Source organism: Lagopus muta, chromosome 2 (genome assembly GCF_023343835.1).
Source record: "Lagopus muta isolate bLagMut1 chromosome 2, bLagMut1 primary, whole genome shotgun sequence".
In the NCBI taxonomy this organism is placed as follows: Eukaryota; Metazoa; Chordata; class Aves; order Galliformes; family Phasianidae; genus Lagopus; species Lagopus muta.
In genome coordinates this window covers 22,521,245-22,534,563 of record NC_064434.1, presented here as the reverse complement: position 1 = coordinate 22,534,563, position 13,319 = coordinate 22,521,245, and positions in this window count along the sequence as shown.

Sequence of the window (13,319 nt, the reverse complement as noted above, 5' to 3'; positions counted from 1 at the left end):
CTCCGTGCTTTTACATGTTGCTTTGGAAAGCAGAAATGAAACCTTACTCAAAATGGCACTGTGGCATTATAAACCTGACAGCAGTGAAGTTTCTCAACTTGAAATGAACAGCAGCAGTGAATTAGGCCTTGAAGTTTAATGAACTGAGCAGGAGAGGGAGAGCAAGCACCCTTTGTATGCAGGCCACGAGCCCGTTGCCTTGGCAGTCAGTGGAAGGGAGATCAAAAGGCTGTTTGAAAAGTCGGGCTTTCAGAAGAGAAGATGGGAAACAACATCTTTTTCTTCTAGTTCTGGAGTTGGGAGATAGAGGAAACAATAGCTATTGTATGGATAGAGCATTATTTGAATTCTCCCTGCCTACCTCTGTGCACCTGATTAAACAGTGTGCAGTTGAAAGGCTGATGGGGCATCAAGCTTCCTGCATGACAGAAGCCTGATAAAAATCATTGCAGCTGGAACATCTGAGAGCACAAAGCTTAGAACAAAACAGATCCCAGGGAGGAAAAGTGAGACAACACGAAAAGAGTCCTGTGGTGGGGATCTACCTTTCTGGCCTGCTCAGGCTTCAGAGAAAGACCAAGGCAAAGAGTAGAAAAAGCTTTTCAGCAGGGACTCCAAATACGCCTGGGATGGGCAGTACACAAGCACTAAAGAAGACAGTTCCAACTTTATCTTTCGTTTAACATTTTATCCCACTACACCAGGATGTCAACCTCACGTGTCCCTCCCCTGTTAACAGCCTGCTCTCAGATCAGGCTCTTACTCTGCTTACCTGCATCTCTGGTCTCTGTAACTCACATGCCAACCTCCCTCTTTTTTTCTTTAGGTGGGAACCCTTATCTTACCTCTTCCACCTCTATTTCTCCCACATCAGCTGGTACTTCCCCTGCCCCACACTTTCTCCTGCAGATAGGCCCATGCTATAGCCTGGACATGATGGTCTCCTGCCACAGGAGCTGCCACAGGGCAGGGTCAGTCAGTCAGTCTTATCAGTTGTCACCTATTGGTCTGCACGGAAGGACTCACAGAACAGCTCGGGGAAGCACCTCAAGACAGCTGCCACCAAAATGGTACATTAAAACCCAGCAGCCTATGGACCAGCCTTGGAGATACTCAGATCCCAACTGACCACCCTGCTCTTGGTCACCATGCTCGAGAAGAGCATTCCACTAAGAGATGCCCAGATGTCCCTTCCCACCACAGCCTTTCTTTGGGGCTGGAACTGCTGAGCTCCATGACAGTAGAGGTGAGGGAAGGGACGTGAAACTACCTGACCTGCTCAGAGTCATGGGGGTATGCTTTGAACTCCGCCACTGAGCATCAGGCCTGTTTGTTTGTTTGTTTTAAACCAATGAGTGCATTTGCTGCCTAAATGAAGAGTCCTGGCTAATCTCATAGGAGACCTTGGCCACGGGCTGCTGGGCTGCAGGAGAGTGGTGCTGGAGGATTGCCAGATGGGACCTGGGGTGCAGCCTGAACTGGTGGAGGGTTTGGAAAATGGTATGGGCATACACAGGGACAGCTGAAAAGTTTGAAGCAAATCTGCAAGGTGTGGTTCCACCAACACTTATGGACTCTATAGCTCTGGATAATGAAATAAAAGTAAATGTTGAGTCTCCAGGGCAGCATAGGAAAGCCAAGCCACTGCCCATTAGAAAAACGAAAGATGTATACATTCCTGAACATTCTTGCTGTGAAAAATATACCCATTGTAAAGTCCTAAGGAGTAATTTATTTCAGTAAAAGGGATGGCAATTCAATGTAATGGATAGTATATTCATATCTGCAGTATAATCTGCTCTGTGTAAAACACACACAATTACTGTATTACTGGGAATGTTGTCAAGACAACTTCTGGTGCAGCTATTCTGAGAAATTTGCAATATCATGCAACTTCTAAGGACGTGACTTAATACACTTCCACATTTTAACCACTTCCTCCAAACCGTTTTTTCATTCCTGGAGCATTTTGATTTTTTTTTTTTAAAGCAATTTAAATGTTTACAGTAATTAAAAGCAAAGTGAAGTGCACAGTGAGGTCCTCTTAGCTCGCATACCACTGTGGACAGCTGTGCTCTGCACTTCTCCAGCATCCAGAGGCTGTCTGAGATGCAGTGCATAGCCATGCTGCCTTCCCCAGGGTCTGCATCCCTGCTGCTGAGATGGGACACCCCAGGTGGTTCAGCAGGTCCTTCCTTCTTGTTGTTATGCTGTTCATTTGCTTTTTGGTTTGTGTTGATTTTTAAATTAGTATCTGTGAAAGAGCGTTTGATCACTTGAATACTGTCCTTCAACCAGAGGTGAGAAAGAATGAACTTCTGTAAACACAAACTGAAGAAGCAGTGTGGGGATGCATTTGTTGTGGCAGCTGGAGACTTTGAAAGGGTTTGGAATGACATAATGAGTTCTGAACACAGCTAACGGGAATTACACAGAATGAACTTGTTGCAGGTGTCAAATCATTGTGACTAAACAACCATGGATTAAATGCAACTTTTTATGATTGCATAATAATGAAATGCTGTTTGGAAATCTTCCCTCTTTGCTGTTGTGCTGCTTGCAGCACTATAGCCCTGTGAGTTCAGCCATCAGGAAGGTGGCTGAAGTAGCCTGACTCAAAGACTCATTTCTGTCAGGTGTGGTCCTTTAATTTTGCTCTCACATTTTCTTTTTCATGATATAGCAATTAAGATATTATCCTGCTGACCCAAGTACAAACTGGGGAACAAGCAAAGCCAATACAAGGTGCTGCTGTATTGCACTAGCACTAGGGCCTAGCATTAGGGGTCAGACTGATTGTATTGCTTTCATCAATAGAAATTGTGTCCCCAGTTCAAATACATCTCTGTTGTAAACAAACAAACAAACAACAAACAAAAAAACCCATCAGCAGATTGGCTGAACGAAGGGACAGATGTTCACCGGGTTTCATAGCACAGAGATCAATAATGTGGGAAAAAGAAGCGCTGTTTGTCATTGGCCATTGGGGAAAAAGGAAAGAGAATGCAGGTTGTACAGCAGGAGCTTCCCTCAACATCTGCAGCCCTAAATTCACTCGTGGTACCAATGTGGGATGGTGGCTAGTGAAGGAGAATGTGGTCCTGCAGCAAGGATGCTGGGAAGTTGTGCATGTGAGCTAATACCTGGTTTGCTTGGCTCTGGAAAGCTGAGGTGCATCTTTCAGGTGCCTGCACATCCCCTGCTGCTCCTGGCTCCTGCAGATCCACACTGCTGGCAGAGCTTGCCCTGTGCAGCACAGGAACATGATTACCTTAGGTTTTCCCTTCCTTGTTTTGCCACTTTGCATCATGTGGGTCCTGATCTATTTCCAGTAGCACAACATCTTAGTCTTTCTGGTGCTGCTGAAATCAATGAAATCGATGGAGTGTAAGTGATGATGAGAGAAGGTCAAAGAAATGCAGTTGTTCTTAAATGCAAGAACAAAGAACCAGGTATCTAATGGTATCTAAGCCAGAATACAAAAGCACAGGGCAAAAACAGGTAGGGAGAAGAGCAGCCCAGAATGGAGGGAAATAAAGCAGTATAGAGGGCAAGGTCAGGGTAAAAGCAAGGCGTGTAGTGAGGAAGATACCAGGAAATAGCATATGGAGATACATCAGGTGTCTGGCCCAGAGAACAGCAATCCAGAGACCTTGAAGAGGGAAAGGAGCAGAAAGAGGGGAGTCAGCGTGGAGTGGGGAGACTGGAAACCTCTAGGACAACTGAATGGCAGAGAAACAAAGTTGAAAGCTGAGAGCGTGGGAGGCTGTCAGCTAAAAACAAGTACAGAAAAATGCAACAGAACTGTGTGCTGAATTCATTTTGTTCAGGCTCATTTTCTCAGCAGTGATGATTACTGCAGCAACCAGTAATGGAGGAGCTCTCAAGGTCATCCCATCCGACTGCCTGCAGAGCAGAGAGCTTCTCAGAGCCACTGGTGTCTTTTATTGGCTTCCCCCAGCTTTTAATAGCAACCAGCTATTGGTTGCTGTTGGCAATGTGAGTTACGTTCTCTACACACAGTAATGCATGTGGAAGATCCTGAAGATAAGGATACTGTGTGGAGGCAAAGCAGGTTATAGGGTGCAGTAGGCGTGCCAGCCAACACAAAAGTTATAAATAATGTCTGGTTTTTGGAAGGTGATTACATTTTCCCCATTTGTTTGTCTCTCACTGAGAACTTAGGACCCTCACTGCAACATCAAACCCGCCTCTGCTGTAACACCTGGTCCTCCACCGTGAGAAGAAACACATCTCTCCCTTCGTTGCTCTTCCTTTGAGCATGGCCACACAGACAGAAATGTGCAAAGCTGTGTGCTGCTGTGTGCTGAACACACCCCAGGATGCCTTGGATGTTCTGGCCCTGCTGTAGGTATTTCCTTTTATCAGTTTGAGAAATGCTGTTACATCATAACATAATCCAGCCCTGGTCTCATCACGTATTGCTCTACACGGGAACTTAAGCACTAGGAATGCTGAGGAAGTCATTAACACCACAGAGAATGAGCTGAGAGGAGAAACAAAGCTTGCAGCAGTGCAGTGACTCCAAGATTTAGTGCAAGTTTGTTGAAAACTGGAGAAGAGCAGTTGTCTCTGAGCACAAAGGGAGTAATGTGCCACATCTCAGCCCGGGGAGAACCTCAGGCCGTGGCCGTGTCCTGTGCAGAACCTGCAGCTTTGGCAGTGGCAGGGAATTTTGAGGTGTATGCACATGATGCATTTTAGGACTTTCCAAAGTAAGATAGGAACAGAGCTTCCAGCGTGCTTAGCCTAACCACGGTGTAGGTTTTTCCTTCTAAAAGGAGGCTCATAATTACTCTTCCTGGCTTCTTGTTCGCTTGGGCAATGGAAATTCCTGGATCACAGCATAACATTTAGACAAAGTGCATCAGACGTTGCCTAGCATGACCAATCTTTTCTGTGGGAACATTGCTAAATATAACAGCTTCCGCTGCTCTCCTCAGCTCCCTATCTGCTGTATATCAAGAGAACAGAGGTGGAGAAAGTCGACCTTACAGAAGGGCAGATCTCTCTCCAAACCTGTGGCCCAAAGGGAGGAGGGCAGAATACTCTGTGTGAGGATGCTGAAACACCAAATACAAACCACGCACATGCCGCAGTTGCTCGGGTGAAGTGCTTTGGCAGCTCTGCTATTGCTTTTAGCAGCCCCCAGAGGGAGGAGCAGAGGCTGCTTAGGAGGAGATGAAGGAGCCCAGGCCAGCTGTAGCTGTGAGTATCGGGGCTGTCTCAAGTTATCTGAGACCTGTGTGATGCCAAGTGCTTTGTCTGCTGGGCTGTAGCTCAAGGCCTGCTAATAGCTGCCCACAGATTTCAGACACCCTCTCCCTTGGCTGTTCAGCCAAGGGAGAGGAAGAATGCAGGAAGCTTGGCACAGCCTCCAGAGGCAGAGCAGCCCATGCTGGTGAGTGCTCAAAGTAACAGGGGAGATGAAAGGCAAAGTACGGGGACCTCTGCTCCTCTTCTCTCCTTGGCATTGCTGAAAGGCAGGAAACTTAGGGAAAGCGGAGTTTACTCCTACAGACCCTAGGTGGGTCTGTACATTGAACCCAATCATAGAATCTTAGAATGGCCTGGGTTGAAAAGGATCACAACGATCACGTAGTTTCAACCCCTCTGCTATGTTCAGGGTCGCCAACCACCAGACCAGGGGCTGCCCAGAGCCACATCCAGCCTGGCCTCGAATGCCTCCAGGGATGGGGCATCCACAGCCTCCTTGGGCAAACTGTTCCAGTGCATCACCACCCTCCATGTGGGTGAAGGAGGCACAAACCGCCCTGCTCACACAGTGAGCGCTGAGTCGGACATTTGGGGAGCACCCCTGGGCTCACATTGCCTCTGCTATCGGGGCGGCCAGGCCAGGAGCGCCAGGTGCTGCCCACCGCCGCCGGTTAGCGGTGCTCGGTGGTGCTCAGCAGCCCCCCGGTGCCAGCAGTATCTCTCGCTGCCCCTTCCCCGGCCCGGCAGCATCAGCACGGAAGCCGATGTCCGGCCGCTCACCACGAGGTGGTGGTAGATGCTAGCGTGTGCCGCGCTCGCAGAATCACACCGCAGCGCCGGGCATCAAAGCTTCTCGAGCGCACACGATGTTCATCGCAGCCCTCTTTTCTGACTCCTTTCCCGTTCCTACCTTGCGGTTCCTGGGCTCTCACGACCGTTCCCTGCCAGCCCTCCCACTCTCCGTGTGTGGTGCTGCCGGTTCAGGCCTCTGCAAACTCTCAGCTCTGTCCAGCAACAGAATGGACATGCTGCAGAGACTCGGTTAAAACACAACCCTGGCTCAAACCACTGCTGATGCCACAGAAATCCTTGTGTCCAAATCTTCCATACGTGCCATCTGATGCAGCAGCAGGAGCACAGGGGCCGCTGCTCGCGGCAGTGCCTTGTTGTGGTGGGAAGCAGCACAGCGTGAAGCCTCGATGGGAACCTCACAGGCAGAGCTCGAGCTGGCCTTTCACCGCAGGGAAAACCTGCGTGTTCCACCCACATGCAGAAAAGTGCGGGAAGCCACAAGTCTTCATGTGCTTGGAAATGTGTGCATTCCCCATGCATACATGCAGATCCCATACGAGGTGAGGTGCTGTGGCCGTGAGCACGCTCAGTCCCCTGATGTGGGTTCTTCAGGGTAACAGCGGCCTCCTCACAGCCCTGCACCCAGCTGGTAAATGGGAATAGTGCTGCCAGTCCTTCTGCACAGCAGCTTTACCCATGGAAGAACTGCAGGGGTCAACTGGGCCCAAACGCTGGGGTTGGCTGAGCTGCTGCTGTTGCGAATGAATTCAGCCCTAAAAAACACCAGACAAGCCTCTCAGCCTGCACAGACTGCTCCTTTCTGACTGCAGGGAGCTGTTCCTTGGCTCCTCTCTGAACTCAGGTGGTGCCAGGGACCCTCTGAGCCAGGGCAGAGGGACGTGAGACATGGTAGAGCGCTGGGGCCTCGCAGCTCTGCCTCTCATCACCAGCTTGCACAGCGCGCAGATGCAGACTCCAGCTGTGGCTGCCTGCCTGAGGAGCTGGGGAAGGTATGGAGACCCCCCAAAAGAGCCCCATGAGCCTGGGGGTACCACTGTGTGCCCACTGCATAGCTGAGAACCTGCATGCTGCACAGACAGCTGAATCATTTTAGTTAAAGGATGCATTCTTCCCCTCTTCATCATGCCTCATGTTTCTGAGGCATTTTATAACCACACTATCACATTTTCCAGGCATACAACAGTAACAGAACTCAGTTCTAGCAGCGCTGACCTCACCTGGATGGCAGGAGGACATGAGCATCACTTTAGAAACACACTGGTGCTTCTGGTGATGTAGGTGTGCTCAGGAAGAGCTGCTAGAAATTAATGCCCAGTGGAGAAAATGCAGTATTTACTTTACACAAAGGAGAGAAACACACACTGAAGTGCTCTGCACATGGCTTAGCTGCTCTCTGCTTCAATCCTTTGGTCTACATAAATCTTTACAACCTGATTTAAGTAACCAGCATATGTTGGTGTTATCAAGTCTGTCTCCCATGACCAAACTTCCCAACGCAGATGGGAGATCTCAGCTCTGTCCAGCAACAAAAGGGACTCACTGAAGAGGCCTGGTTAAAACCAAGCCTGAACCCAAACCTGGCCCAACCACAGCTGACTCCATGTGAGTCCTTCTGTCCAAATTATCCAGAAGCTCAAAGCTGAAGCAAGGAGCAATCCAGGTTACATTTGCAGCCTACAGTAAAGACAGCCCAGAAGTATATAGGATGTAGAAGTGCCTTGCACATTCGTTTGCCCAATAGGAAAGTATTTATGCCCAAACTTTCCTTACCTTAGGTATATGTTTGCTGACTTTTCTTCAGAGCTCTCATCCAAACAAATTCAATGTGTCTGAGAGCATCCTTTTTCCTTTGCCTAATCATAGGCAGGTTTAACACAAAGGAGAGCCCATGTTCCCCTCCCAGTATTCTGGCAATCTGTCCTGAAAAGCTGTAGTACTTTCTTGGAAGTCCTTCCGTTGGAAGGGAGACTTGGAATGGGACAGAGTAGCAACGTTACAGCTGGGATGGACTTTCTGCAATTTCAGTGGAAAGTCTGTCCCAATTTGGCCAATTCTGTAAAGCTTTGGAAGAAAACCAGAGCAGCTGTCACTTAGACATGCTCAGCAGAGCCTGCAAGAGCTTGCTGAGTTCATTCTCCGGTGAGATCCTTGCTGTGGGACACACTCCAGGGTTGGGGGCTGAAGGAAAAGGGCTGCTCTTACAAAATCCCAACATTCGGAGTCTTTTCTGACTTTTAACCTGCTTGTGTTTGGGCTACGGGAAGACATCAGCTGAACTGAACTTGGAGGAGTGGACAGTGTGAGCCCTGGCAGAGTGCTGGGAAAGGCAGGAATGTGAGGAGGCTGGGGAAAATCAGAGTGAGAAGGGAAGGCGAAGGCTGCAAGGCAGCTGTGAGTCCACGTGCAGGGAAGGATGCAAGAGGCCTCATTTCTTCCTCCCTATTCTCACTTAGATGGCCTTCCCACACCTTACTGAACGTGCATTAAATATGCCTGGTTATGAAGGCAGAATTACACATCTCCTGATGCTATCACAGTGAATGTATTAAAAAGCTCCAAAACTTTGCAAAACAAAGCACAACAGAAGTGCTCACTGGACAACCATGCAATGCAATGAAGATGTTTGATTCATGAAGTACATTTGCTCTACCAGAAGTCCCTCTATCCAGGCTGTAGATGTGCTGTACATGTTCCTATTGCCTTCTACAGAAGATGCTGCCAAGTGAGCGACAGCAGCCACTTGGAATCCCCAACACGGTGATGCAGAAAGGGATGTTTTTTAGATACTGCAACTCCTTGCATCAGTTGTTATCTTGTCACAGGACAGGAATACAATTGACAGTACCAGGATACGTAGACACAATCTCTTATTACTGTTTAAACACAGAGGACAATACCATATCCTGTACTGGCACTAGGACTATTTGCTATGCAAAATTACTTGTCAGGTGTTTGGAATATTTTCTGGTCATTTTTTGGACAACAAAAGCACCATTTCTTCAGCTTTTTTTTTTTTTTTTTTTTTTTTTTTTACTTTTTTGTCTTTTTAAAAAGCAACGTAGATCATGATTTTCACCTGTATTTATTCCTCTGCTATTAGAAGAGCAGAAGAGCCTACGACAGCAACTTCGTCCTATGTACAATTGTGTGGTTTCAGGAGGAAGTAATTCTTCATTTTAATTTATCCTTCCTCCCTACTAACAAAGTGTTTTTTAAATATCTTTCCACCTGTTATCAGTACCTGACCATAACAACTGAACGCTTTGTGATCAAGAGGAATTTATTAAAGCACCCTGACGTAGAACCAACTTTTTATATTCTTCATGTGACAAGAAGTGAAGATGCCTTAGTCTATGGAAACAAAAAATGATTATACATTATACAGACTAGAAGTACATTTTAATACTCTTTTTATCAAATTGGATTTAGAAAGACAAGAGAGCAAACTAATATAAGGGCAATGCCAATAATGTGTCTCCTAGAATATGGATGTCAATGCTTGTTAAAATATAAGTGAAAAATCTTAACCAGGGAGTATTATGCATACAGAATGAAAAGTAATTTAACTTAATACCTTAAGTTCAAGTTTCAGGAATGAGAACTCTGCATATTCTCTTATTTATGCCTAATGATGTTGAACAGCATTCGATACTTTCTGAGATCACTGAAGTGTTAACTCTCACATCTTGCCAAATGCAAATGAACTTTTGCCTCTCCATTTCCCCTGTGGTCCCAATTGGATGAAACAGCTGCACAGCAATGCACGGCCAGAGGCTTGCTGCATCCAGAGGTGCAAAATCACTTTGGCAATTTCAACTTTCATGGGAGGGTCTCACAAAGATGGGGGAAGGAGGGTCTTGATGCAGCAACTCTAGGACCAAAGGCGGTGTAGCAGTGACAAGGCTCGCATCTGCTGGAGCCCTTGAGGTGCCAGGTTTGTTCTAAACAAACCCACTCTAAAAATCACGGAAACAGAGAATCACTTGGGTTGGAAAAGACCTTCAAAATCACCAGGTCCTACCATCAACCTGACCTGAGTCCTGTCACCGAGCCACGTCCACACTTTCCTTAAACACCTTCAGGGAGGGGGGCTCCACCACTGCCCTGGGCAGCCTGTTCCAAAGCTTGACCACTCTCTCCGTGAAGAAATTCTCCTCAATATCCTCATTGAACCTCCTCTAGGACAGCTTGAGGCCCTTCTCCAGGTCCTATCACTTGTCACCAGGGAAAAGAGATCAACACCCTCCTTGCCGCAAACTCCTTTCAGTAGCTGTAGAATATAATGTAGTCTCCCCCTCAGGCTCCTCTCCTCCAGACTAAACCATCCCAGTTCCCCAGCCTCTCCTCCTAACACTTGTTTTCTAGTCCCTTCACCAGCTTCATTGCTCTTCTCTGCACACGCTCAAGCAACTCAATAACCTTCTTGCAGTGGGGGACCCAAAACGGAACACAATATTCGAGCTGCAGCCCTATCAGTACTGCATACAAGGGGACAATCCCTTCCCTGCTCCTGCTGGCTGCATCACTTCTCATACAAGCCAGGATGCCCTTGGCCTTCCTGGCCACCTGAGTGCATTGTTGGCTCAAGTTCAGATATGAACACCACTTCACAACATAATCCTTCTCCCTTTTCCTCATTTTGTAACCACAGCCTCCAGGCTACAACAGCCAGCACGCACAGGGACAATCTCTGGCTCTACTTTGTCCTTAGGCTCTTCATTTTCAGGTGAAGAAACACCCTAGACCAGCAGCTGAGCAGAGGGCAGGGGATTTGGACATTCCTCTCTCTTCTACCCAGGGGGCAGGAGTTAGGGATGGCACCACAAAGCCAGACTGCAACTTCTGCCTCTGGACATCTGTCTCCTCTGTGTTATCTTTGGGCTGGTCTCCTAAGGAGGCAAACAGGTTAAAGCAATTCTGGTTTGAATTAGTCACGCAGGGAAGACAAACACAAGGCATCAAAATGCCATTCGAAAGCTGAGTTCCCACACAAGATAAAAGGGAAGCAGAATGGCTGTGAAACACAGTTTGTACAAGCGTAACTAACAAAGTTTTCATATTACAAATATGTGCCAGGAACATCATTTTTAAGGGTAGCTTCTAGCCTGTGTATTTACTTACAGCTGTGCAAACTGCCTGTCAATGGAAGAGCACATTCCAATGGAAATGAAGGAGAAACCCATCCAACACATCCAGTACAGACCTACAAATAACCTCTCTAAACAGCAAAATCCATGTCTCAGACACCAGCAACATGTCTCAGCCTCTTCACAAGGAGCCAGAGGCTTTCCTCACCCAGTACATTCCTTAAGAGGAGAATGTAGCTTGAAGGAGGTAAGCATCAATGACCCATTAGCAGTTTATCTAGCTGAATGTAAGTATAAAAATACTTGGGGGTCAGAGAGGAGAATGGAGGAAACCTGAGATTCACAGCAGTGTCTGAAAAATCACACTCTGGTGATGAGGGACTCTTTGTTAGGAGAACACCAGACCCGTCAAGCAAGTGTGGAGGTACAGATCTGGGACTGAAAGAGGACTGGTAGGAGAAATATTCACCACGGTGACAAGGAAATTTGTCTCCACATGGAAAACAGATCTTCCCTGGAATCAGTCACATGTGATTTATGCCTAATTGGAGCTGATGTTTCTAATCTTCCTGCACTAGGTTACTGCTGCTTTTCCTTCATTGGATTATTCTGTATTTTGTTTCAGTTGTACGACTTTTACCATTATCCAAACTTAAAATAACTTCTTTTTTTTCTTTCTTTTTTGCTGTTGTTGCACGCTTAGCAAATTCTGTAAGATCTCCTTTGCTGAACCACAGAGCTCCAAGCTGATGAGACAGACTAGGATGTGAAAAGAATGAGGACAAGAGAAACCCCATCGTGTTCCAAGCCTTGTCATCAGAGCCAAGCTGACCTACAGCTAACCACTGCTATCCATATTTACAATGGAAAAGCCTTTATAAAGAAGGTGACAAGATCTCAAACCCATTAGCTGTTTTTTCCATTGCCTTCTCAGGCATGGCTAAGCTGAAATTTGTGCCATTAAAAGGGTTTTTATTTGGAGGTCGGGGAGGGGAGAAGCCTTTCATCATTTTTAGCAATGCTAATCCCCAAACCTCCTCCTGGCTCCTTCATTATCCACTCCTAAAATAGTTACCTTTCCATCCCTCAAGGTGAGTATATAGTCTATGCACTCCCAAATGCCAAAATAGTCAGGTGCCAATTTTTAAGTACTAAAAATATGCTCCTGCCAACCGTTGTAGTGGTTTGCTGCAGGGGGAAGAGTGGTATACTGAAGGGAGAAAAGTCAAAGAATAATGCTTTGGAGGAGACAGCAAAAGGCTGCAGTAGGTTGGAGCAGCCATAAAGCCAGTCCAAGCACAGAGCTTTGGAGAAATGTCTGATTTGGACTCGTCTTTCTCTTCTTTCTCAATCCATCTTCCCCTGCTGTCCTGCTCAGTCATTTCTTTATCACAGCATCACTTGCTGCTTTAGTTTTATATCTTTACTTTTTATGTTCTCCGTTATTTCAGTTAATGTTTCCTTATTAGCCCATTTCCTTCCACAGCAGTAAGCACAAGTGTAAAATTCTGGAACTAACAGCTGCTGAGTGCTGCTGAATACAAAAGGTTTACATACATTTGACACAGAAGAACAACATTTGTGTGCAGGGAAATCTCTTTTTATAGGGGTGCAGACACAACTGGAAAAATAAGAGGTGGTGTTGAGAATGCAGACTGCTCCTCAGATATAACACCTCACCAAAACTTACATGACATTTACTACTGATATACGCTTTGTGTGTTTGCAGTACCTCTTCCCATCTCTGCTTCTGCCCAGAGTTGGCTGTACAAGACCCATTGCAGCAGAGCCCTTTTTGTGCTTGTGGTGGTTCTGCACCTGAATGAACGTTATTAATAAGCAGCAACTGGTGCAGATGAAAAAGCTATTACAGCCCAGCTGGCTATGTGCTGGCTGAGTTCATAGGATCATAGAGTGGCCTGGGTTGAAAAGAACCACTATGATTATCTAATTTCAACCCCCTGCTATGTGCAGGGTCGCCAACCACCAGACCAGGCTGCCCAGAGCCACATCCAGCCTGGCCTTGAATGCCTCCAGGGATGGGGCATCCACAGCCTCCTTGGGCAACCTGTTCCAGTGTGTCACCATCCTCTGTGTGAAAAACTTCCTCCTAATATCTAACCTAAACCTCCCCTGTCTCAGTTTAAGACCATTCCCCCTTGTCCTATTGCTATCCACCCT